This window comes from Lolium perenne, chromosome 7, assembly GCF_019359855.2.
Source record: "Lolium perenne isolate Kyuss_39 chromosome 7, Kyuss_2.0, whole genome shotgun sequence".
Taxonomy (NCBI): Eukaryota; Viridiplantae; Streptophyta; class Magnoliopsida; order Poales; family Poaceae; genus Lolium; species Lolium perenne.
In genome coordinates, this window is record NC_067250.2 from 167,875,886 (window position 1) to 167,900,054 (window position 24,169).

General features: G+C 44.3%; 1 long non-coding RNA gene across 2 annotated transcripts; it reads left to right on the forward strand.

Annotated features, from left to right (window-relative positions):
* Window positions 1-216: 216 nt before the first annotated feature.
* On the forward strand, window positions 217-4,446 carry LOC127301008 (uncharacterized). Of its 2 annotated transcripts, XR_007851795.2 has the most exons (8): window positions 217-957; window positions 1,312-1,506; window positions 1,597-1,653; window positions 1,758-2,023; window positions 2,138-2,191; window positions 2,283-2,316; window positions 3,617-3,803; window positions 4,257-4,446. It is a non-coding gene; the product is annotated as an uncharacterized lncRNA (long non-coding RNA). The 2 variants fall into 2 exon arrangements; XR_007851797.2 differs by having other exon boundaries at window positions 1,312-1,653.
* Window positions 4,447-24,169: the final 19,723 nt, after the last annotated feature.

Below are 24,169 nucleotides of genomic sequence, written 5' to 3' on the forward strand. Positions count from 1 at the left end.
GCAAATGAAGAATCTAAAGGTATAATAGGGGCACCCCCATGGGGCACTCCTGGTCTATCCACGATATGCCATCCGTCGCGGAATGGCTGGGCCGTGGCTGTGCTCAGTCTACGCATGTTGGTCCACGTGGCGTCATCTGGTTGGATCAAGTGAGAGGAAAAGGTGAGACAAAAGAAGCTACCGTCCCAAACCCTACCCAATCCCCACAGCCGAGCAATTCCCCAATCCTATCCCCGCGTGCCTCGCAGCCGCCGCTCGCGCCTCCCATCCCCCGCCGCCATCTCGCGCCTCCCATCACCGCCATCGCGTCGCGCGCCCCTTCTCGCCCACAGCGCCGCCGGTTCCTGCTGTGCGTCTGCGCCGGCGCAGCGTCCTGGCTCGAACCGCTGCGGGGCGCCGTCTCGGTCTCGTTTGCGGGAGGAGCGGCCGGTCGGCCTGCCCCGAGCCCGCCGCGGGACGCCGTCTCGTTGCTGGGAGGAACGGCCGGTCAGCCCGCGCTACGCCAGGGCGTCGAGCCCGCCGCTGCACATCGTGCTATGGCTGGGCTGCTCCGCGCGAGTAGCAGCAGCGCGCCGGAGAGATGAGGTATCATATGGGGGAGGAGGAGACAGAGGCTGGGGTGGAGGAGATGGAGCAGCGCCGTATCGCCATCGCCGGGAGCAGTTCCGCCTTGCACTGGACCCGACCGACTGTGAGGGGAGCGGCGTCGGCGGTGGCCGCAAACCTCACCGTCCCCTGCAGCGGCCGGCGATTTGAGGTGACAGTCGTGCTCCCTACTCTCCTTCTTGATCCCATTTTTTCTTCGTTTTTCTTTTTTTTCTATCATCTCGAGGGAAACCCTAGCTCTATTTTCCTTTATAACTGAAACCTATTGCATGTTTACTTGGTAAAGACATGGGCAAAGGAGAAGATGCTAACATGGAATTAGATTGTGGATCCTTCCAATATTCCTCAGGGGTAAGACCACCAAATTTCTCTTCATTTTAAGCGACGCAGTTTGTGTATATTGTACCATTGATCTGCTGGATGGATATGGATATTTGGCAGCGTGGATTGATGTGTTCTCTAACCGCATTGATTAAACATATCAATCTGTTGGATTAAAAAAAAATTCCGCCCCTTTGCAACCACATTGATTAAAGGCCACCCAATTTCTCTCTGCACACAGTTCATAGGGATGGATGCATAATTGTTATGTGCTTGATCTTTTCTTCCAGCAGACGTTGATTATTGATTGCACTTTTGTGTGTTTGCAACCATGTTGATGAAACAAATATCTGCACTGATTATTGCTTTTGCTTTATGTTTCAGGGACTATCCCATTTCAAGCACATCATGTGTGGATGCCAAGAGGTTGCGCTGTTCCGCAACACTATCTGACCCCGTACTCTCTCTCTCTCTCTCTCTCTCAAGAAGGCTGCTCTACAGGGAGGTTTTTTTTTACCAGGAGGAGTGCGGCATCACCATCTCCGGGAGAAGAGAAGGCCGCCGCACGTGTCACTAGCTGTTGTGCCTCTCCCTCCTTGAGGTTTAGGTAATTTATGTCTTGGGTTGCAATGGTTTCCCAAACTCAATCCTCAGATCTGTGTTGTGCAGAATTTTGAGTGGAAGAAGCATGCCTCTCCAAGTTTAATGCACGTATATCATGATCTGGTATGTCCCTTTGTGGAACACCTTAACATATGTTACTATTTTGTATATCTTGTGTTGTTTAGTGGAAGAAATAAAGAGAACCAATTTTCGTGATTGATTTGTAGGAAATTTCGAACATCGGTAATGATATGGAAAAGGTTGGTTTGAATGCATTGTAATGCTTGAAGCTCTCATTGGGCTTATTTTATCCTCCAAACGATATCCGAAGCAATCAAGTTCGCCAACTACAACAACGGCAACCATCTGTTTGGTGTTGGCAATGGACGTGGGACCTAGGCCCCGGAGATCAATGGCGACGAGGAGCAGCTGCTGGTCGTCGTTGCGGCACTTGCGCTCATCTGACAGTGAGTGACGTTCAGCCAGTAACAAGGTAAAGGCCTCCTTCTTCCTCGCTCTGCACTCATGTCGGTTCTTCTTTGTGAATCATTTTTCTATCAATCTTATTTTTGCATCACCAAATTGCTCACCTAGAATTTTCTTGCAGTTATCTATCTTCTTTGGGCGGGAGGATCAAGTGATCACCAAAATATTTCTTCAGGTAGAAGAGACCCTTACCAATTTATTGTTCTAAACTTGTATTACCAGGAGCTCTCCTTTATACTTTAGTCCTTAATTTCTCACTGTAACAGATCTTTCACTTTCATGGTGTTGTATGATTAAATGGTAAGATCTACTTTAGCCATGCCCGAGGTTTGACAAAGAAGAGAAGAAAGAAGAATCTGGGGGGAGTTTTCTGAAGAAGACAAAGGTCATTTTGTTCTGATAATTTCTCAAGTGATTGAACTGTGTGTTCATTTCTGTTCGTAAAGTGTTTAATAATTTTTGTCTGTTGCTTGATGCATGCTGCATGATTAAGCTTATCAGTAGCTTTTTTTTGTTTGCAGAGAAGATGGAAAAGGATCAATGGTTTGCAGAGAAGAAGGAAAAAGGATCAATGGAAGGTCTGATTTTATAGAAGCTGGTATACTTAACCGGACCAAGGAAATCTATCCTCTTGTGTGCATTTGTGAAAGAAAAGAAAATAGCTACGGTTTGTGGTAGTTAGTCAATTGAATCCTCTAAACTTTAAGTAACAATCTGATCCAGTGTATTCTTATTAGTCTTCCTTTTCATGGTCAGCTGCCACATACTTTGGACTCCATTGTCTTTGCAAAGGTAGCTCCAATGGCCCACTCTTGCCTCATGTGTTGCATCCCATATTCTGTACTTAGGATGAAGCTATTGATTAAAATATTATATCTTTATTTATCAATTGCCAAGGAGGTATTGGATTTATTAATGGGCAATGCAGATGGTGCTAAGGCTCTGATTGATGCCATTTGGCCGATTGAGACTGTATATAATTATCAACACCTATATTCCAATGCATATGGTTGTTCAGTTTTTTATTACTCCACTGCAGTACTCTTTTTAGCTTTGATGTGTGAGATTCGATTTGGTTTGTGATTTTCATTCACATGTCTTAATGACTTAGCTGTCCAGGGGTCCCGCTCCCTGGCATCTCTGGCTACCGATGCATCTGTGGAGGTCTCGTCACCATCAGGTACCTATGTAAAGAATGTTGTATTGAGCTGGCTTTCCCAATTTTCTTCATGTATATACCTATGAATATTTGCTCAAGAGGAGCTTGTAGACCCATCTCTCTCTTCATCAGTTTGCAACTTCAATTATCTGAATTTGATTTATACAGTTTTACTTCATGATGTTTCATGTTTCACGTTCAGGATTCTAAGAAAATGAGTTGAGTATGTGTTTCAATTTTTGGAGAGAAAGATCAAAATGTTAATACTAAGATTATCTTCATTGAATGGCAAATCCTTAATATTGTTGTAAGTGCCAACATATCATCTACTTCTTTTTAGATGGTTGCATTTTTTCCATGTCAGGTTATTGATTGTTATTTCATAATCATGATCTTATTACTTCTATTTGAGGCTCTATGCATTTTCGTTGATGATGCAAGGTTGAAGGATGAGGATGACAGGATGCAGAAAAATACTTTTACCAACAATCATTGTGGCCTCTACTAAAGTGATTTATAGGTTCGGCATTATGCTACTGGTTATGTGTTCTGCTATAATTAATGATGGGCATGGAAGTACACAAAAGGGACAGATGATTGGGATCAAGGTTTCAGTGACTTGATCCAGGTAATAAACATTTCAAAGCATGATATCTTCCATTTAAATTTATTTGAAAGTGGTGCTTATGCAAGCCTTACTGTATAAGTACATATACCTATTAACTTGATTACCTAAAAGGTGTGTTTGATGAAAATCCTGCCAAGTTGTTACCTATAAATACATATACCTATTAACTTGATCAGAAGAATGCTATTTCTACTCGTCTCTTTTCATGTTTGTTTGTTCAGGCACTTTTTTTATTTCTACATAAAAGGTTTGTTTGATGAAAATCCTGCCAAGTTACAGGGTTACCTACTATACTTTCTAAGTAATGTTTATGCTTGGTTACCTACAAGGAAAGGCGCAGGAGGCCCCAATTTCATTTCAGCTCAAGAACAACATACATAGCATAGTACATAGCCTGCAATGTTTTTTATTTTAATTTTCTTTGTACTAACGAAAGAACTCTGATTTTCATAGGTCAAAGGACATTATCTGACTTGAAGACCAGCCATTCCTAAAGAAGGATTACTAGGAGACGTACACTGGTGATATTGTTTCCGTCTTCAGTAACGGTTAATATTCCACCGCTGTGCCGCAACAGAGCGTCCAGAGCCGCCACATAAGGTGGTGAGGAAGAGCGTGCGCAGGGAGCATGTGCAGATTGTCATGGGAGGATTAATACGTATGGCGAGGTAACTTTTTTTTCTCAAATTTAACACATGTCAAGGATACATGGTCAAGTAGGTTTACCTACTCCAGTTTTGCAATTCATGCATTGAAGGAGATCAGGATGCTTGTGATTTGTATTGTCATGGATTCTCATTTATCTCTCCAAATTGCAGACGCAATAGTTGTGAGCTGAAACTGTGGGGTTACAAAGAGTCATGTTAGGAATGTCCAAAAGCTAATTCTGAAGTACACTAATGAGATCGCTAAAATATCGGTTGACGCATGCCAATGTAATTTATTTAGTTGTACATCCATGTGGCCTGCACTTCTCTTCCAGTTCACAAAAGGATATTTTCATAAATCTGTATGATGTTTCATTCAGATTGCATATTTTAAACATAATTGAAGTCTTTGAATTAAACTAATATACTCATGACAAGCATCTTATTATGTTTCGTTTGATTTATGCTAGGTTCATTCATGAGATTCAGTTCACAAGGTACAAATATATGGTGATCAAGGCTCTGTGGGGAACCTGAGCAAAGGTTTCTCAGGTTCACACCTCTGTTTCTGTAATTAAAAACTTGTGTGTTGCTCATTTGGTGTTGATGATTAAGATTCATGAGCAAGAATATGTTCCGTGGAGCTTATTAGTTAGTGCTGATTGCACTTGAGTGTGAAATTGAGCACTTACATCAGTTAGGTTGTTTAGTAAGAAATGTAGTTGATGCCCTTGCAGCCAAATACTTATTTCTGTAAATGATGACTGAAACTTGTTTGAGTCACTGCCACTGTTAATGGTTTACTGAAACAATTCATCCATGTGTTCTTGGTTTAGATTGTGCTAGGAATTATTCTGAATTATTTACTGTCATGCACATGCGTTGATAGAAAGGCAACTGATTTTGTACATGAAAAAGAATTAAATCCTACTCATTGCAATGATGCAGGAAAACAATACCGCCGGAGTTGATCCTGACAGTTGACGTAAAGCAGTGTGGAAGAACGGCATGAAGATGAAGGCAGCGAGCTGCTGGATATAATCGCGCCAGACCTGGTGTTCATCATCGATGATAAGTCGGACCAGGTGTTCACCCGGTATGGAAACAACTTGGTGGCCAAGAGAAGATACCCCTCGCGATGTCCTGACAGGCACCCATTGACAAGGTATCAACTTGTCAATGCCTATGGATTGTAGGCTAGGGTTTAGTTGGAAGTAGAGGGTAAGTAGATCTCGAAGGTTTCAGCCGGAAAGTACTCGACGAATACGAAAACTAGGGTTTGTAGACAATGATTCGATTCCTTTTCGTCCCTCGCCTCCCCCTTTATATAGGAGGTGGAGCCGAGGGATTCGTGCTATACAAGTTACAGAGTCCGGGACGGTTTCTAACTCATCCCGCCAGATTACAAATAACACTTCCTATTACAACTCTTGACTTTCCTTGATATATCTTGGGCTCCCGAATCTTCTTATTCTTCGGGTAGTGGGCCTTCAGTAAACCCCGGGTACTATCTTCGGCAGGCCCATTTGGGATGCCTATGTCAGTAGCCCCCGAGATTTTGCTTGAATCGTAGAATCAGGGAAAATCTCCACTGTTTATTTTTATTCGAAAGCTTTAACTTTTTTATATTTCTTCACATAAGATTCTATATTGTACAGGGATAATGGTAGTTGGGGCTAGTTCATCTGACGGATCAGGTACTAGTTAACTGCTCTAGTGGCAATCCGCAAAAACCTACTTCAAAATCACGTCCCTGGACATGATCTCGGGATACTGGTGTAAACTTCGACAGGTGCCGCTTAAGGTCTTACCATTCTGTCGAGTCCCAGTAAAATTTATCGGGTACCTAACGCGTCCGTTAGGATTTTTCTTCGTATCTGTTGATACGGATAAAAGTAGCAGAGCGCAGTCTTCGGCGATGCCACGCCCAGCAGAACGGATCTGGGGTCTTACCTTCGCAAATTTGCGGCATTCAGAAATTGATCGCAACTTCGGCGTTTACGAGAATATATTGTCGAGTGCTTTTCCGGCTGTTGGAATGGCACATTTTATCGAGTCAAATATGACTTATACTGCTCTCCCGATGGGAGTATATGTAGAGTTAACTACAACTCGAAATATACTCTCTTGCTTTTCTATTTTTCCTTTGTTAATTTCATCGGGCACGCGAACAGCGTTCCCGATGGGAGTAGCCCCCGAGGCTACAGCCAAGAACTTGTGCTTGGTTGTAGGCTTCGCAATTTCTATATTGTCATAGTCGAATTTTTACTTTTTGTCGAAGTAGCCCCCGAGCATTTGGGGAAAAACTTGTTTTTGATCAAAGGCTCCCGAAGTATTGAATAATTCTTCCTGTCGCCAATCTTCTTTAACTTTTCTTATCGACATGCTTCCCTTAACCAAATTTACTTCATCCCTCTCGAATAGTCGTGATCTTTCTGCCCTGTGGGTCCATTGTTTCCACCACATTAACACGTCGTGCAAGTGGGGGACACACGTCCTCCGCTTTTTCTGGCGCACGTACAGTAACGCCTATCTCAGTAAAAATACCTTTTTACCCTTGTATCTAGAAGATCTATTCTCACCATACGATTTCTTCATCCAACGGCACACTGCTTCACCCGATTCTTATATAAACCTTTCTTCAACCTCCGTTCATCCCCTCGCTTGCGCCGCTCACCTGTTCCTCTTCGCAAAACTTCTCCTGCGCCCAATCTCTCTCTGATTTTCCGCACTCACACACATTGCTCTGTCATTGCCATTGATGCCACCGCGCGCGCGTCTGACTCGCCACAGCACTCCGGAATCCAAGATGGCCGCCGAGGATCTTGAGTGGGAGAGATCCAAAATCTCCAACCAAGACACCAACATGCTGAAGAGGCTTGGCCTCATGAAGAAGGAGGACGCCATCCGCTTCCCTAGCGAAGAAAGCTACCCCAAGCCTCCAATGGAGTATCGGGTTAGTTTTGTTGATCATCTCATCCGCGGCCTCTCGACCCCAATCCACGATTTCCTCCGCGGTCTTCTTTTTGTTTATGGGATTCAATTGCACCAATTGACTCCCAATTCCATCCTTCACATTTCTATTTTCATCACACTTTGCGAATGCTTCCTCGGAATCCCTCCCAATTGGGCTCTGTGGAAACGCATCTTCTGCCTCCGCCGCAATGGCTCCCACAACGTTACTTATAACATAGGTGGCGTTGTTATCTGTGTTCGCACTGATGTCGACTATTTCGACGTCAAATTTCCTGATTCTGTCCAAGGATGGCGCAAAAAGTGGCTCTACATTCATGAAGAAAGCGCCAACTCCGTTGAGCACAACATAGTTCCTTTCGACGGAAGTGCCAAAATTCAGCGCCGCCGCTCCTGGGATGCCGAAGCTTCCGAGGAAGAGAAAAAGGCGACAGAGGCGCTCATGTCTCGTATTCGCCGACTTCAAAATACTCAAGGCAAGGAGCTTTCTGGTGTTCAAATCACTGCCTATTTCCTTAGGATTAGAGTGCAGCCTCTCCAGGCTCGCAAAAATCCCCTTTGGACATATTCTGGTAAAAATGACGCCAACAGAATCTCCGGTGATCTTTCCACCAAGGACTTGGAGAAGTTGATTCGAAGACTTTCTCGCCTGGGTAAAGACCCAATTCCTTCCTCTTGTCGCGTGGAACCGTACAGCGCCGCCAATCCACTCCCCGAGGTATTTTGTCTTGCCGAGTTTTTACCTTATTTTGCACTTTCTCTGCACCTCATTATATTGTCATCTCTTTTAATTTTCCTTCTGGTCACTATTTTTTACAGAACCATCCTACCATGACTTCCCTTCCTCCTCTTCCGGAGGGTGGAGAAGTCGAAGAACAGGCCATCGTTGCCGAAGATACTCAAGGTTCTGCTATTCGTGAAAGTGAAGTCGCGGGTTCTCACAAATCTGCGGCTTCTCATGAAAAAGAAGTTGAGTCTGAGGCCAGTGAATCGACGCAATCCCTTCCTCCTGCTGTTTCTCCCAAGAACAAAAGGAAAAGGACTGATGTTGAAGATTCTGGCACCTCTAAGGCTGAAGAAGTTGTTCCTTCTCATCCGAAGGCAACTTACGATCTTTATGCTGAATCCCTCATCAGCTCGTAAGTCGTCTTTATTTCTCTCTATTTTTGTACTCGAAATATTTAGCTTGTCTTGCTTTTTATGCTGCCGATTTTTTGATTATTAGCGATGACAAGGAAGAAGTTCCAACTACTGACGTGGCTCCTCGGACAAGCACGTCACGTACTGTACTTGCCTCAGACACGCTAGTTGAAGGAGAAGAAACCTCGCCTCCTCAACAAAACGTCGTCACCACTACTCCGCCATCAAGCCCCCTTGCTCCTTCACCAAAAAGGGCAAGGGTTGAAAAGATTATTGAACCTGCCCCTCAGTTGGGCAGTTCATCGACTCTGCTCCTAGATGATGTAAGCTTGTCGACATCTATATTTTCCTTATTTTGTTTTTTCACACCTTTTCTCTTTTTCATGCCGATGTTTTTCTTTCTGTGTTCACGTTGAACAGCCTATGATCAAGGATCTTCTCCGCATCGGTTCCCAATTTGTTGGGTACCGTGAATATGCTAATAGAGCCGAAGGTAACGACTTTTGTACTTGCTGTTTTTCCTTGATTTTTTACTCTTGGTGCTTGTCGCGATTGTTGATCTTTCTCCTCTCTTTTTTCATATCTCGACAGAGAAACTTGCAGAGGCTAACGAACGCGCCGACGCACTTTCTCGAAAACTTGAGCAAAGTGAGGCGGCTCGCAAGAAAGCGGACCTCGCTGCTAGCAAAGCCAAGACCGAAGCTGATGAAGCCAAGGCGAAAGCTGCTGGTGTCGAGGAACAGCAGAAAAAGCTTAAGGATGCTACAGCTGCTTTAGATGAGCACAAAGCTGCGCAAGCTTCTCGTGAAGAAGGAATCCTCAAGCGCCTGAAGACTCAGAGTCGCCGTACTTTCGGTAATTTTACTGCTCCCTTCTATTTTTAGGAGAATCTTTGTTTCTTGTCTTCTCACTAATACTTTATTTCCTTGACAGTCCAAACAAACCAGGATTTTGACCTGACGAATCCTGTCGATGATCCGGTCCTTGACGCACTTTCCTATCTGGAGCTTCATGGGTCCGAGATTCGTGAAGGTGTATCGAATGCTAATGCGATCTTTGTCGGCATTGTTCCCCTACTTCTTCCCGAAGAAGGAGGAGCCTGCGACTTTCCTCAACCTTGCCAAGATGTTCAATACACCGGAAGACCTTGGACTCAAGATGCGCCAAGAGAATATGAAGGTTGCCGTTGAAAACACTGTCGCCTTGGTTGCTGACAGTCGACAGACTATCGACTGGATGAAAGTTGGCGACACCGAGCAAATAGAACAATCAAGGTGGAAGTCGCTGATCAAGGCGGCCAAGCCCAACACGAAGAAGATCTTGGCCTATCTCGGGATTAAACCAGCGTCGACTCCTAGCTCGTCAAGGCCGGAGGTCTAGTTGCATGCCTCTGTTTTTCTTTGTTTCTTTTGCTTTTGTCGCCAAAGTAGTCGTTTAGCGACACGTATTTCCTTAGCTCCACTGTAATACCCTTGTAATTATTCCAAGAGATTAATGAAAAATTCTATCTTTGCTTATCGTTTGATTTTATCCTGTTTATATTTCAGTTGATATTTGATAACTATACTCCAACTTCCGCTCCTTCCAATGTGTCGCCTTCTTCTTCTCACGCGAGGAGAACTTTTGCTGATACTGCACCTGTCGACGATACCTTGTCGCAAGAACTGGACGAACTTCGACAAAGCGGCTTCGGTATGCAAAGAAGCAAACACTTGTGATGATGGAACAATCTCGCAAGTCATCTCGAAGCCGAAAAAGTTGCTCTCCGGCCAGCTCGCGAGGCCGTGGCTGCCAAGGAGTTTGCTGCTTCCGAGGCTGAAAAGGCGACTACTCGAGAAAATTTCATGCTCGAATTAATGAATGAAGCCAGTGCAGATATGTCGGGTATGCCTGTTTCATCCTCTGATATCTTTCATCTTCATGCTATTGTCTCTTAAAGGTTTCCACTTCTTTGTTCTGATAGGTGCCTTTACTGATGCTGCTGCCGAGGAAGAGAGAGTAAGTGCAAGGACAAACCTCCTTGTTAATCTTTCCCTGGATCATGGTTCTTTGTTTTGGGCTACCCCGGAGAGGACCCGCCAAATTGTCAGATTTCAAGATCGCACCTCTCAAACTCGCGATTTCCTTGACTTCTGTACCAAGACCTTGTCCATGGTTTACAACTCCATGTTTCCTCGGAACGTCCAACCAAAAACTCTTCCTGAATTGATGGAAAGGTTTAAGGATGCTCGCAGTATCCATGATTTTGTCGTAGCTCAACTAGTAGCCGGCGCCGCATTTGCTCTTATCATGCTCCAGATCTGCCACTCGAAACTTGACCTTACCCAGGTTGTCGAGAAGGTTCACCAAAAGGTAAAACGTCGGAGAGTTGGTGTTGACAGGATTAACACGAAGGTTACGCCCATAGCTGAAGAAATGATTGAGGACCTGCTTCGGATGGATGCCGACTTTTTTGCCGATGGCCATTATGCCGATTTTCTTGGTGCTGCTCCTGAGGAAAACAGAGTTACTCTTGATGACATACTGAATCAAGACTAGTTATTTTCTTCTTGTAGATATTTCTTCCTTGTAATCCATGACTATATTGTAAAGCAATCATTATATTTCTTTGTTTGTCTAGCCCCCGAGTGTTTCGGTGACTCTTTATTATATTTGTATATTTGCGAGGTTTTAAACCAAGGCATATATATACTTAAGGTGAATATGAGCCCCCGAGCTTTTTACTGAGTACTATTTTGTATTTTTATTGACTCACGAGGTATTTGAATACCAAGGCAAAGTTTTTCTTTTGTCGATGAACTATATTGAAATTCGTCGGAGCAAAGATTTTGGTCATGTCGATAAAGAAGAAAAGTTATATTGTCACTATCTTTATTATATTGCAGCACCGCGAGCCCGCCTCATTAAAAACCTTCTCCGGCCCCACTCGGTGCCCCGAAAAAGGAAAAGAGTGCGTCTGAAAACTCGCGGGCGTTTCAGTACATTGAAGTTTTACAAGGACTATATTTCGACTCTAGGCGTAGAACCGCCTAAGTTGCGCCACATTCCAGGGGTTTGGCTCCTCCACCCCTGTCTTCTTGTCCTTTATCCTATATGCTCCTCCTCCGATTACTTCCGTGACGATGTAAGGGCCAAGCCATGGTGACTCGAGTTTTTCGTGACTTTTTTGCGTGAGCCGAAGAACTAGGTCGCCCACCTGAAAAGATCTTGGCCGCAAACGTCGACTGTGGTAATTCTTCAAGTCCTGTTGATATTTGGTTACCCGAGATAATACTTCATCTCGAGCTTCATCAAGTGCGTCGACGTCGTCCTCTAGCGCTCTTCTCGATGTTTCTTCATCATATTCAGCGACACGTGGAGAGTTGTGCTCTATCTCGATTGGTAGTACTGCTTCTGCTCCATGAACCAGAAAAAACGGAGTTTCCTGCGTTGCTGTGTTTGGTGTTGTTCGGATGCTCCACAATACGCTTGGTAGTTCTTCTGGCCAGGTATGTCGAGCTTTTTCCAGTGGTCCTAACAAGCGCTTCTTGATGCCATTGCAGATGATACCATTGGCTTTCTCGACTTGCCCATTGGTTTGAGGATGTGCAACTGACGCAAAGTTCAGCTTGATACCCACCTCTTCGCAATAATCTTTGAATTCATGGGATGTGAAGTTACTGCCGTTGTCTCAGACGATGCTATGGGGCACTCCAAATCTGAAGACGAGGCCTTTTACGAATTTTACTGCGGATGCTCCATCTCGGTGAATTTATCGGCTTCGCTTCTATCCATTTTGTAAACTTGTCGACGCCTACTAGCATGTACTCCTTTCCTCCTGGCCAGGATTTGTGTAACTTACCCACCATATCAAGTCCCCATTGAGCAAAGGGCCATGACAATGGTATTGGTGCTAGCTCTGCTGCTGGAGAATGAGGTTTTGCGGCAAACCTTTGACACACGTCGCAAGTTCTTACTATGTCCTTGGCGTCCTCGATTGCTGTCAACCAGTAGAATCCTGCTCGAAAAACTTTGGCTGCGATAGCTCGACTACTTGCATGGTGGCCACATATTCCCTCGTGTACATCCTTCAGAATTATTCTTCCTTCCTCTGGTGTGACGCACCTTTGCAAGACGCCTGAAATACTTCGCTTATACAATTCTCCCTTGACCACCGTGAAAGCTTTGGAGCGTCGAATTACTCGCCTTGCCTCAACTGGATCGTCGGGTATTTCTTTCCTCAGGATGTATGATATGTACGGCTGCATCCACGGTATCTGTATCACCATGACCAGGTCCTGATCTTCTTCTTCATCCTCTTGCTTTTCCTTGGTAGCCCCCGAGGGTTTCTTCTCCTTCTTTTTTGATTTTGTCGACTTAGTGGATCTCTCTGTTATTTCTTCCCAGAATACACCTGGCGGGACTGCAAGGCATTGCGACCCGATGTTTGCAAGAACATCGGCTTCGTCGTTGCTCAATCTGCTAATATGGTTTACTTCGCATCCATCGAACAACTTCTCGAGTTCGTTGTATACCTCCTTGTATGCCATCATGCTATCATTGACCGCATCACATTGGTTCATAACTTGCTGTGCCACCAGCTGTGAGTCGCCAAAGATTTTTAGTCGAGTTGCTCAAGGCTTTCGCCATCTTCATTCCATGTATGAGAGCCTCGTATTCTCGCTTCATTGTTAGATGCGTTAGGGAACGTCATCCGGAGGATGTACTTCAACTTGTCGCCTTCGGGTGATATGAGTACTACTCCTGCGCCAGCTCCTTCCGATCTTTTGGACCCGTCGAAGTTCATGGTCCAAGTTCTCGATAAACTGGAGGTCCTGTATTTTGCAACTCCATCCACTCTGCGATGAAGTCCGGCGTATTTGCGATTTTATTGCTTTTCTTTTTTCATACGTGATGTCCCGAGGGGAAAGTTCTATTCCCCAAAGGGAGACACGACCCGTAGCTTCCGGGGTTGTTCAGTATATTTGACAAGGGAGCTTCATTGACCACTATGATCGGATGTGCCGAAAAATAGTGGCGCAATTTTCGTGCTGTCGTGAATACTCCATATGCTATCTTTTGGTACTGCGGATACCTTTGTTTAGATGGTGATAGAACTTCGCTGACGAAGTATACTGGCCTCTGCACGCCGTGGAGTTTTCCTTCTTCTTCCCTTTCGACAACTAGCACCGTGCTCACCACTTGGGGTGTGGCTGCGATATATAGCAGGAGGGGTTCCCTTTCTTTTGGTGCCACCAGAATTGGCGGTGTCGAAATTGTGCGCTTCAAATCCTCGAAAGCTCTGTCGGCTTCTTCGTTCCACTGAAATTTATCTCCTTGTTTTATCAAAGCGTAGAACGGCAATGCCTTTTCTCCCAGCCTAGCGACGAATCTACTCAAAGCTGCGACTCGCCCCGTTAGCTGTTGTATCTCCTTCAACTTTGTTGGCTTCCTCATTGTTACGATAGCCTGTATTTTCTCGGGATTTGCTTCAATCCCTCTTGCTGATACTAGAAACCCCAAAAGTTCTCCTGCTGGGACGCCAAAGGAACACTTCGTCGGGTTTAGTTTGAGGCAGAACTTATCAAGGTTGTCAAAGGTTTCCTTGAGATCCTCGATCAGCGTTGCCCCCTTTTTTGATGTTATGACGACATCATCAATGTATACTTGCACGTTCTTCCCAATCTGTGTCGCCAAACACTTCTGCATCATCCTTTGATATGTTGCTCCCGCATTTTTTAGACCAAAGGGCATTGTTCTGTAGCAAAACACGCCGTAAGGTGTAATAAACGCGGTCTTTACTTCATCATCTTCTTTCAATCTGATCTGGTTATAACCAGAATATGCATCCAGGAAGGAAAGACGTTCACATCCAGCCGTGGAGTCGATAATTTGATCGATCCTCGGGAGGGGAAAGTGATCCTTTGGACAATGTTTATTGACACACGTAAAGTCGACGCACATGCGAAGGACCTTAGTATTTTTCTTCGGCACCAGCACGGGATTTGCTACCCATGTGGCTTCGTGGAATATCTCTTTGATAAAACCAGCTTCTTGTAGTCGATTAATTTCTGACAGCATGGCTTTGCGGTTTGGTTCCGAAAAACGTCGCAAAGGTTGTTTGATTGGTCTCGCTAGTGGATCCAAGTTTAGGTGGTGCTCGGCAAGTTCCCTGGGTACTCCTGGCATGTCAGCTGGACACCATGCGAAGATTTTCCAGTGCTCACGGAGGAACTCGACGAGCGCGCTTTCCTATGCGATATCCATGTCGTTTGCGATAGATGTCGTCTTTTTGGGTCTGTCGGGTGAATCTGCACCTCTTTTGAATTTTTCTCGTACTGAAAGTTGATTCTTTGTTTGGCCTTCCAACGTCTGGCAGTACGTCGTAATCAGTCATGCTTTTTGACGCCAAGTACTCAGCTTGCATCCCGAAGGTTTCTGACAACCGGTGGAAATCCTTGTCGCACTTATCGGCTAAGGCAAAGCTTCCTTTAACTGTGATTGGTCCCTTTGGTCCAGGCAACCTCCACAACAAGTATGTATAGTGTGGCACTGCCATAAATCTAGCATATGCTGGTCGTCCCAACAGAGCGTGATATTGCGACGGAAAATCCACGACTTCAAACTCGAGCCTCTCGATTCTATAATTTTCTCGGGTCCCAAACCGAACGTCGAGATTGATCTTTCCCAATGGATAACTTGGTTTCTCCGGTGTGATGCCGTGGAACCTTGTGTCTGTTGGTTTCAAGTTTGCTAAGGATATGTTCATCTTCCTCAATGTATCTGCATACATAAGGTTTAAGCTGCTGCCGCGCCGTCTATGAATACTCGAGAGACATCAAATCCCGCGATAATCGGCGAGAATAAGTGCTGACTGCCCCGGTCGAGGAACTTGCTGCGGATGATCTGCTATTGTGAAGCCGATATCTTGTCCCGACTCAATTAAGGTACTCAACTGTTGGTGGAGGCATTTTCTCTCGCCATAAACACCTGTCGTGAGATTACTTTCTCGAGCTCTATTGGACGGCCTTCCCTTCTGAATCATCAACACTGCTCCATTGGAATTAGGATCAACATAAGGTGGTGGTGCAAAGTGCTGCCGCTATTCGAGCTGATGCCGATTGTCGTCTGTAATCGCGGGAGGAGGCGGCAAGTGAATCTCGCTACGGGTTCTCGAGGATTTCTCTGTGCTGCCCGCGCATTAGCGTTCTCTCGCATACCGCAACATTGCTTGAAAATTTCGACAATCCTTCTGCAAGTGCCCTGTTTGTCTTTTTCCGTTCTTTGTCGAGGAAAAAATGCATCTGGCACGGTCCGTTCATCATCTCTTCAGGGGACACGAAAGGTCTTGGGAACCTAGGCCCGCTATTTTGCCTGCTGCGTGAATCATCCCTGTTATCACCTCGCTGCTCATTGCTTCTCTGGTAATCATCTCTGTTGCTTCCTCCTGTGTTTGTCCGAAAACCTGCCGAAATTTGTCCTGGAGCGTCGTAGTTCTGGTACGTCCGAGGAAATCTTCGCCTCGGTTGATAGTTTCGACCGCGGTCCTCCTCTGGCGACCTGTGTCGTTTGTTGTGGACGGCGTCTTCTCCGTCTGCCCATTTATTTGCTATCTCCATTAACGCGGATACTGTCTTTGGATTGGTCCTTCCCAAGTCTTCGACGAAATCTCCACGCCTGACTCCTGCGACAAACACATCTATTGCTCTCTCGTCAGATATATTTTCTGCTGAGTTTTTAATGATATTCCACCTCTGGATGTACTTCCTCATTGGCTCATCGGCTTCGTCGACACGCTCTCAACTCCTCTAACGACGCGGGTTTTTGCACGTGGATCTAAAGTTCTTGACGAACACATCCTCGAAACTTTCCCAGCTGTCGATGGATCCTGGAGCGAGTTTCTTTATCCAAGATCGTGCGGCTCCACTCAAATGCACCTGGATACTTTGCATGGCTGTTGCCCTAGTTCCTCCTGTGAGCTTCACCGTCTCCAGATAGTCGACTAGCCAATCCTCTGGATCTTGAAGGCCGTCGAACTTCTTGAAATTATCGGGTAACTTGAATCCTGAGGGGACTCGAGTTTTCCGGACTCTCCTTGTAAAGCATGGCAAGCCACACATATCTTCGTCGGTCAATTCCGGAGATTGCCGATGATCCCTTCTGCTTTGCCGCGCTCTGTCGACTCTTGCCTGTGCTGCTTGTGTCTCTTGCTCCACTTGGCCCTTCGAGTCTTGCCGCCGTTCTTGCTGCAGTCGTGGACTATTTTGCCTTGCCACTCCTTCGGGAGGCGTTGATACAAACGCTGTCCCCATAGCTCCAACTCCTGCTACCGCCATATTGTACAATGTTTCCCTTGGATCACCTGGAGGTGGTTTAGACGCAAGGATAAAAGCATGTGTCGCCATATACCCAGCCTCTGGTGTCTTAGGGATTATGTTTCCTCTTGTATCTATCGACATGAAGGACATGTCGAGGTTCTGGACCAAGTGCTCTCTTTCTGCTTCGGGTATGTGTTGCAGCCTTGATCTTGCTCTGTTCCGCGCCTCCCGGTGGCTATCACCCGTAGTTCTAGATTGTCGACTTAGATCTGCCCTTCTCTGCTCGGATGCGTAAGCTGCCTCCTTTCTCCCTGTTCAACTCAGCTATCTGCTTTTCCAATTCCCTGGCAGCTCGTGCGAGCCTATATTGATATGCTTGCAATTCTTCCGGTGTGGCTGTGGTAGCCATTGGTTCTGTGCCGTTCATAGCTCTCGCGGCTCGTCCCACGCTGCTTGTGAAAGTTGAACTCTATCTCGCGGCTCGGCCCGACGTATTTGTTGCCCGTGCCTTGTCGCAGATTGGAGGGATCGACGTATGGATTTCCCAAACTGTCGAAAGCCTCAGATGTCTCCTCTTGATCTTCAATGGCGTAAATCTGATGATACTTTGTACTCAGATCTACGTTGGGTTTGGTGACATCATCGTTGAGATTGATGAAGACCTTGCCCACTGTGAGAGATTTGTCGATGAAGTCGTAACTGTCGACATCGCTTGAGTCATCGCTTATATATGAGTCCGCAGATGACTCAAACGACATGTCGTTGAAGATCTTGGCGAGTTTCTCTCTTGCTCTGGTGCTGACGTAGCGTGTCGCCGAGGTTTCTTCTTCTCCTGACTCGGTTGACGATGCATAGTTTGAAAAATCGGAATCGACCACCGACGATCCCGACGAAATCGGAATCTCGACACGATACGATCCTTCCTTCTCGACGCGAAAGTGAAACCTTCCGAACGTCATCTCCATGGGCTCCGCCAGATACGCATATGCATCCAAACGGGAGGGTGGGTGAGGAACAAAATCGACAAGACCAGCAGCGATCTGTTTACCTCGATCCATTGTGTTGCTTGCGGTTGACGATGTCGAAGATCTTGAGCGTGCCATCGAGATCAGCTCCTTACGCCTCTAGTTCCCACAGACGGCGCCAATTGACAAGGTATCAACTTGTCAATGCCTATGGATTGTAGGCTAGGGTTTAGTTGGAAGTAGAGGGTAAGTAGATCTCGAAGGTTTCAGCCGGAAAGTACTCGACGAATACGAAAACTAGGGTTTGTAGACAATGATTCGATTCCTTTTCGTCCCTCGCCTCCCCCTTTATATAGGAGGTGGAGCCGAGGGATTCGTGCTATACAAGTTACAGAGTCCGGGACGGTTTCTAACTCATCCCGCCAGATTACAAATAACACTTCCTATTACAACTCTTGACTTTCCTTGATATATCTTGGGCTCCCGAATCTTCTTATTCTTCGGGTAGTGGGCCTTCAGTAAACCCCGGGTACTATCTTCGGCAGGCCCATTTGGGATGCCTATGTCACCCATGCACCTGGCAATGCTGGACAGATGTAGGATGACAGGGTCTATCTGCTCCATGATCCACCCATGGTCGGGGTAGTGATAGCATGATGGCGCCAATGTGATCTTATACCAATTTATCCCCAACATGCATACTCACAAAGCGAAAGATTTCATGTGTGCTTATGTCCTTTCCTCTTTTAGCTAATGACAGCTTTTGTGTTCTTTCAATTTTGTTACCAGGAATTACAGCTAGGCCATAGAAGGCAAAAGCTTGAGCAAAAAACTGTGTTTGCTGGTCAACATGTGTGGGTAAGTTACTGTCAGCTGACCAACTTGGATGTTATTATTCTTATTTTTTGCATACGGTAAATCTATTTTCTCTTGCTATATGCTATTGCGCAATTATACATGATATGCGCGTGTGTGTAGTCACCACTGTTGAGGGAAATTTTAAGTTCCTTTATTCAGAACCATTGCTTCATGGGGTTTATGAATTCTTTAAAACAGTGTAATGTGCTTCCTTTTCCTTCTGTATGCACTTTTTATCATTTGCTTGCGCTACAATTTTGGATGATCAGCGATGCAAAGTCACTATCTCATCACAACTCAGTTTACAGTTTGATCTTATTAGAAACTTCTTGCATTCACTTCCCTTGTATTTTGTGGGTGAGGGCACGCAAGGAGATACAGGTTCTGGATTATTTTAGATAGTGCTTTAGCCAGCTCTACATTTTAGCGTGCTCCTTTATTCTGAAATATTTACCGTTGCACATTTGTAGATAGAACAGGAGCAAATTATTTTGTACAAGGAACAAAATACTAACAATCACAGCTACTCTGAATTTCACTGTCGATCTGCTCTTTCAGATGCTGCCGGCTTGGCTCGATTCTTCCTCACGCGTCGCGGATGGCTTCGTTGTGCCTCACTGAAAGGTTGTCAGGTTAGCTTCTATTTCCCTCTAGATTGCTGGGCGCCTGGCTGTATTGGTACCACGTAGAGATTTATACCTTCAGCTTTTCCCCGGGTCTCTGTTCTGCTTAGGCACAGCGTAAATATACTGTACATATCTATAGGTTGTGGAGGAATGGTTCTTCCCTCTATTGATTCGCTACAAAAAAAACAATTACACTACCCCTATTGAGTATCATTGTCAATAGATTGTTGTCGAGGCGGGTGTGTGCCCTCGAGCATATGTAGAAAGAATAACTAGGGTCCTTTTTGTCCTCCGAGCATAGTTAGTATACGTCATCCGCAAGTAACTAAGTAAGACCTCGGGTGCTTTCCTTATGACCGTTAGGTGACATCATCTATTTATTTATTGATATCATTTGTAGAACATATACTTATTGATTTGTTGGTCTAGGTAAGACACAAAATCTTTGTCATTTGTCAAACTGTTACAAAACTAATTATATATTTTGTAATGATAGATCAGCTAATCCCGGTCTAAAACTACCTACATTTTAGCATCCCTTTATTCTCCAACATTTTTTTGTTTCTGTGGTGTTCTTAATGTTGTTTTAATTACAATATTTTTGTTTTGTTTTGTTTTGTTTTGTTACAGCCTAATGGAGTCTCTTTAGATGGAGGCTGTCGAGCTCGAGACTGTCGAGATCCTGCCTGGTATCATGTTGGAAGCTATGTTGCAGAAGGTGCAATTACCTATTAGAATTAGGTTTTTTTGTGCGCAGTGGCCTCTAAAGACGGAATTGTAGCGAGCTTATTTAGATGTTACTTTTGTTAGTTCTGGCTTTACCTCTATTTGTCTCCAAAAACCATAAGAGTGTTAATATATTTCGCTATTTCCCTCATTGCTTATAAGCATTGTTGTTCCGTTCTGATTTCGTGTGTTCAACTTATTGATTTTGTTTTCTAAATCCTGTAAAACGTATTTCTACTTACATGTAGGTCAGTTCGATTTCCACGGGATCGTGCGCCAAGGCGCACATCTAAATCTAGTTCTATATACACCTCAAGATAGTATGATAGAGCATGAGAAGATACAAGGTTGACCAATACAAAGAGTGAAGGATTCAAGTTTGGTCAACACATGAAGCATGAAGAATGTGCCAGGAGAAGTCATGTGGTAGGGTAAGTGATGTCTACGTGTGCTTCTATTCTTGTAGACAGTGTTGGGCCTCCAAGAGCAGAGGTTTGTAGAACAGCAGCAAGTTTCCCTTAAGTGAATCACCCAAGGTTTATCGAACTCAGGGACGTAGAGGTCAGAGATTTGCCTCTCAAGCAACCCTGCAATTAAGATACAAGAAGTCTCTTGTGTCCCCAACACACCTAATACACTTGTCAGATGTATAGGTGCACTAGTTCGACGAAGAGATAGTGAAATACAAGTAATATGGATGATTATAAGTAGCAATTGCAATCTGAAATAAAAATGGCAGCAAGCGAACATGTAGCAGAACTTGTTGGAAACGGTGTTTCAATGCTTAGAAACAAGGCCTAGGGATCATACTTTCACTAGTGGACACTCTCAACAATGATCACATAATTGAATAAATAGATAACTTATGTTTACTTGTGCTACTCTGAATTACTCTCCTATTGGAATCACTAATCATCACGTAGCGGCTACAAAAGCTCCACTCAAAGTTCATCAAGTACTTGACAAACACCACTCATAGGGATATCCTCATCAAATCATAATCCAAGATAATACCATTGCAATTTCGACCGAGTACTAACATAGCATACACACTGTCAACAATAGCTATGAAAGGGGGAATAGATCACATCAATACTATCATAGTAATAGTTAACTTCATAATCCACAAGAGATTACAATCATAGCCTACGCCAAGTACTACATGATGCACACGTTGTCCACTTTACATCATGAAGGAGGAATAGACTACTTTAATAACATCACTAGAGTAGCACATAGATTAATAGTGATACAAAGCTCATGATCACATAAAGATCACACCATGGGAGAGAGAGATGAACCACATAGCTACCGGTAGAGCCCTCAGCCTCGGGGGAGAACTACTCCCTCCTCATCATGGGAGACAGCAACGGCGATGAAGATGGCGGTGGTGTCGATGGAGATGACTCCGGGGGCAATTCCCCGTCCCGGTGGCGTGCCGGAACAGAGATTCCGTCCCCCGAAACTTGTCTTCGCGATGGCGGCGGCTACGGAACTCTTCGTTGAATATGACTGGTTGATTTAGGGTTTTCACGACTGGAAGAATATATAGGCGGAAAGGCGGCGTCGGAGGGGTCCCGAGGGGCCCACACCCTAGGGGGACGCGCCCCCCTCTTGGCCGCGCCGCCAGGTGGGGTGGCCACCTCGTGGCCCCTCTCCGTCTCTCCTTCGGTGTTCTGGAACAATCCGTGGAAAATAAGGCCTTGGGCTTTTGTTTCGTTCAATTCCGAGAATATTTCCTGTGTAGAATTTCTGGAACCAAAAACAGCAGAAAACAGGAACTGGCACTTCGGCATCTTGTTAATAGGTTAGTTCCAGGAAATGCATAAAAATGATATAAAGTATGAACAAAACATGTAGGTATTGTCATAAAACTAGCATGGAACATCAGAAATTATAGATACGTTGGAGACGTATCAAGCATCCCCAAGCTTAGTTCCTACTCGCCCTCGAGTAGGTAAACGATAACAAGGATAGTTTCTGAAGTGACATGCTACTATCATAATCTTGATCAATACTATTGTAAAGCATATGAGATGAATGAAGTGATTCAAAGCAATGGTAAAGATGATGATTAAACAACTGAATCATATAGCAAATACTTTTCATGAATAGTACTTTCAAGACAAGCATCAAAAAGTCTTGCATAAGAGTTAACTCATAAAGCAATAGATTCTTAACAGAAGGTTTTGAAGCAACACAAAGGAAGATTTAAGTTTCAGCAGTTGCTTTCAACTTTCAACATGTATATCTCATGGATAATTGTCAACACAAAGTAATATGATGAGTGCAATAAGTAAACATGTAAGAATCAACGCACACAGTTGACACAAATGTTTGCTTCTAAGATAGAAAGAAGTAGGTAAACTGACTCAACATAAAGTAAAAGACTGGCCCTTCGCAGAGGGAAGCAGGGATTACTCATGTGCTAGAGCTTTTTATTTTGAAAACATGGAAACAATTGTGTCAACGGTAGTAATAATTCATATGTGTTATGCATAAAACCTCCTATAAGTTGCAAGCCTCATGCATCGAATACCAATAGTGCACGCACCTTGTCCTAATTAGCTCGGACTTCCATGGATTATCATTGCATTACATATGTTTCAACTAAGTGTCACAAAGGGGTACCTCAATGCCACATGTACAAAGGTCCAAGGAGATAGATCGCATTTGATTTTTCAGTTTTGATAGATCTCAACTTGAGGACATCCATACCGGGACAACATAGAAAACAGATAATGGACTCCTCTTTTATGCTTTAAGCATTCAACAACAGATAATATTCTCATAAGAGATTTGAGGATTAATGTCCAAACTGAAACTTCCACCATGATACATGGCTTTGGTTGGCGGCCCAATGTTCTTCTCTAACAATATGCATACTCAAACCATTTAATCATGAGAAATCTCCCTTACTTCAGACAAGACGAACATGCATAGCAACTCACATGATATTCAACAAGGGTGTAACAGGTTGATGGCGTCCCCAGAAACATGGTTACCGCTCAACAAGCATCTTATAAGAACTAAGATACATAAGCCACATATTCATTACCACAATAGTTTTTAGGCTACTTTCCCATGAGCTATGTATTGCAAAGACAATGAATGAATTTTTAAAGGTAGCACGCAAGCAATTTACTTTGGAATGGCAGAAAAATACCACATAGTAGGTAGTTATGGTGGACACAAATGGCATAAGTTTTGGCTCAAGGTTTTGGATGCACGAGAAGTATTCCCTCTCAGTACAAGGCTTTGGCTAGCAAGGTTGTTTGAAGCAAACACAAGTATAAACCGGTACAACAAAACTTACATAAGAACATATTGCAAGCATTATAAGACTCTACACTGTCTTCCTTGTTGCTCAAACACTTTTACTAGAAAATATCTAGACCTTAGAGAGACCAATCATGCAAACCAAATTTCAACAAGCTCTACGGTAGTTCTCCACTAATAGGTTTAAACTACATGATGCAAGAGCTTAAACATGTTCTACTTGAGAGCTCAAAACAATTGCCAAGTATAAAATTATTCAAGACAATATACCAACTACCACATGAAGCATTTCCTGTTTCCAACCAAATATCAATCAATGCTGAGGCTTCCAGCTTTCGCCATGAACATTAAAAGTAAAGCTAAGAACACCAGTGTTCAAATGAAAAAGCGAAGCATGTCTTTCTCCCACACAAGGATTGCTAGGATCCGATTTTATTCAAACACGAACAAAAATAAAAACAAACAGACGCTCCAAGTAAAGAACATAAGATGTGACGGAATAAAAATATAGTTTCACTAGAGGTGACCTGATAAGTTGTTGATGAAGAAGGGGATGCCTTGGGCATCCCCAAGCTTAGATGCTTGAGTCTTCTTGAAATATGCAGGGATGAACCACGGGGGCATCCCCAAGCTTAGACTTTTCACTCTTCTTGATCATATCATATCATCCTCCTCTCTTGATCCTTGAAAACTTCCTCCACACCAAACTCAAAACAATCTCATTAGAGGGTTAGTGCATAATCAAAAATTCACATGTTCAGCGAGGACACAATCATTCCCAACACTTCTGGACATTACCCAAGACTACTGAAAGTTAATGGAACAAAGAAATCCACTCAACACAGTAAAAGAGGC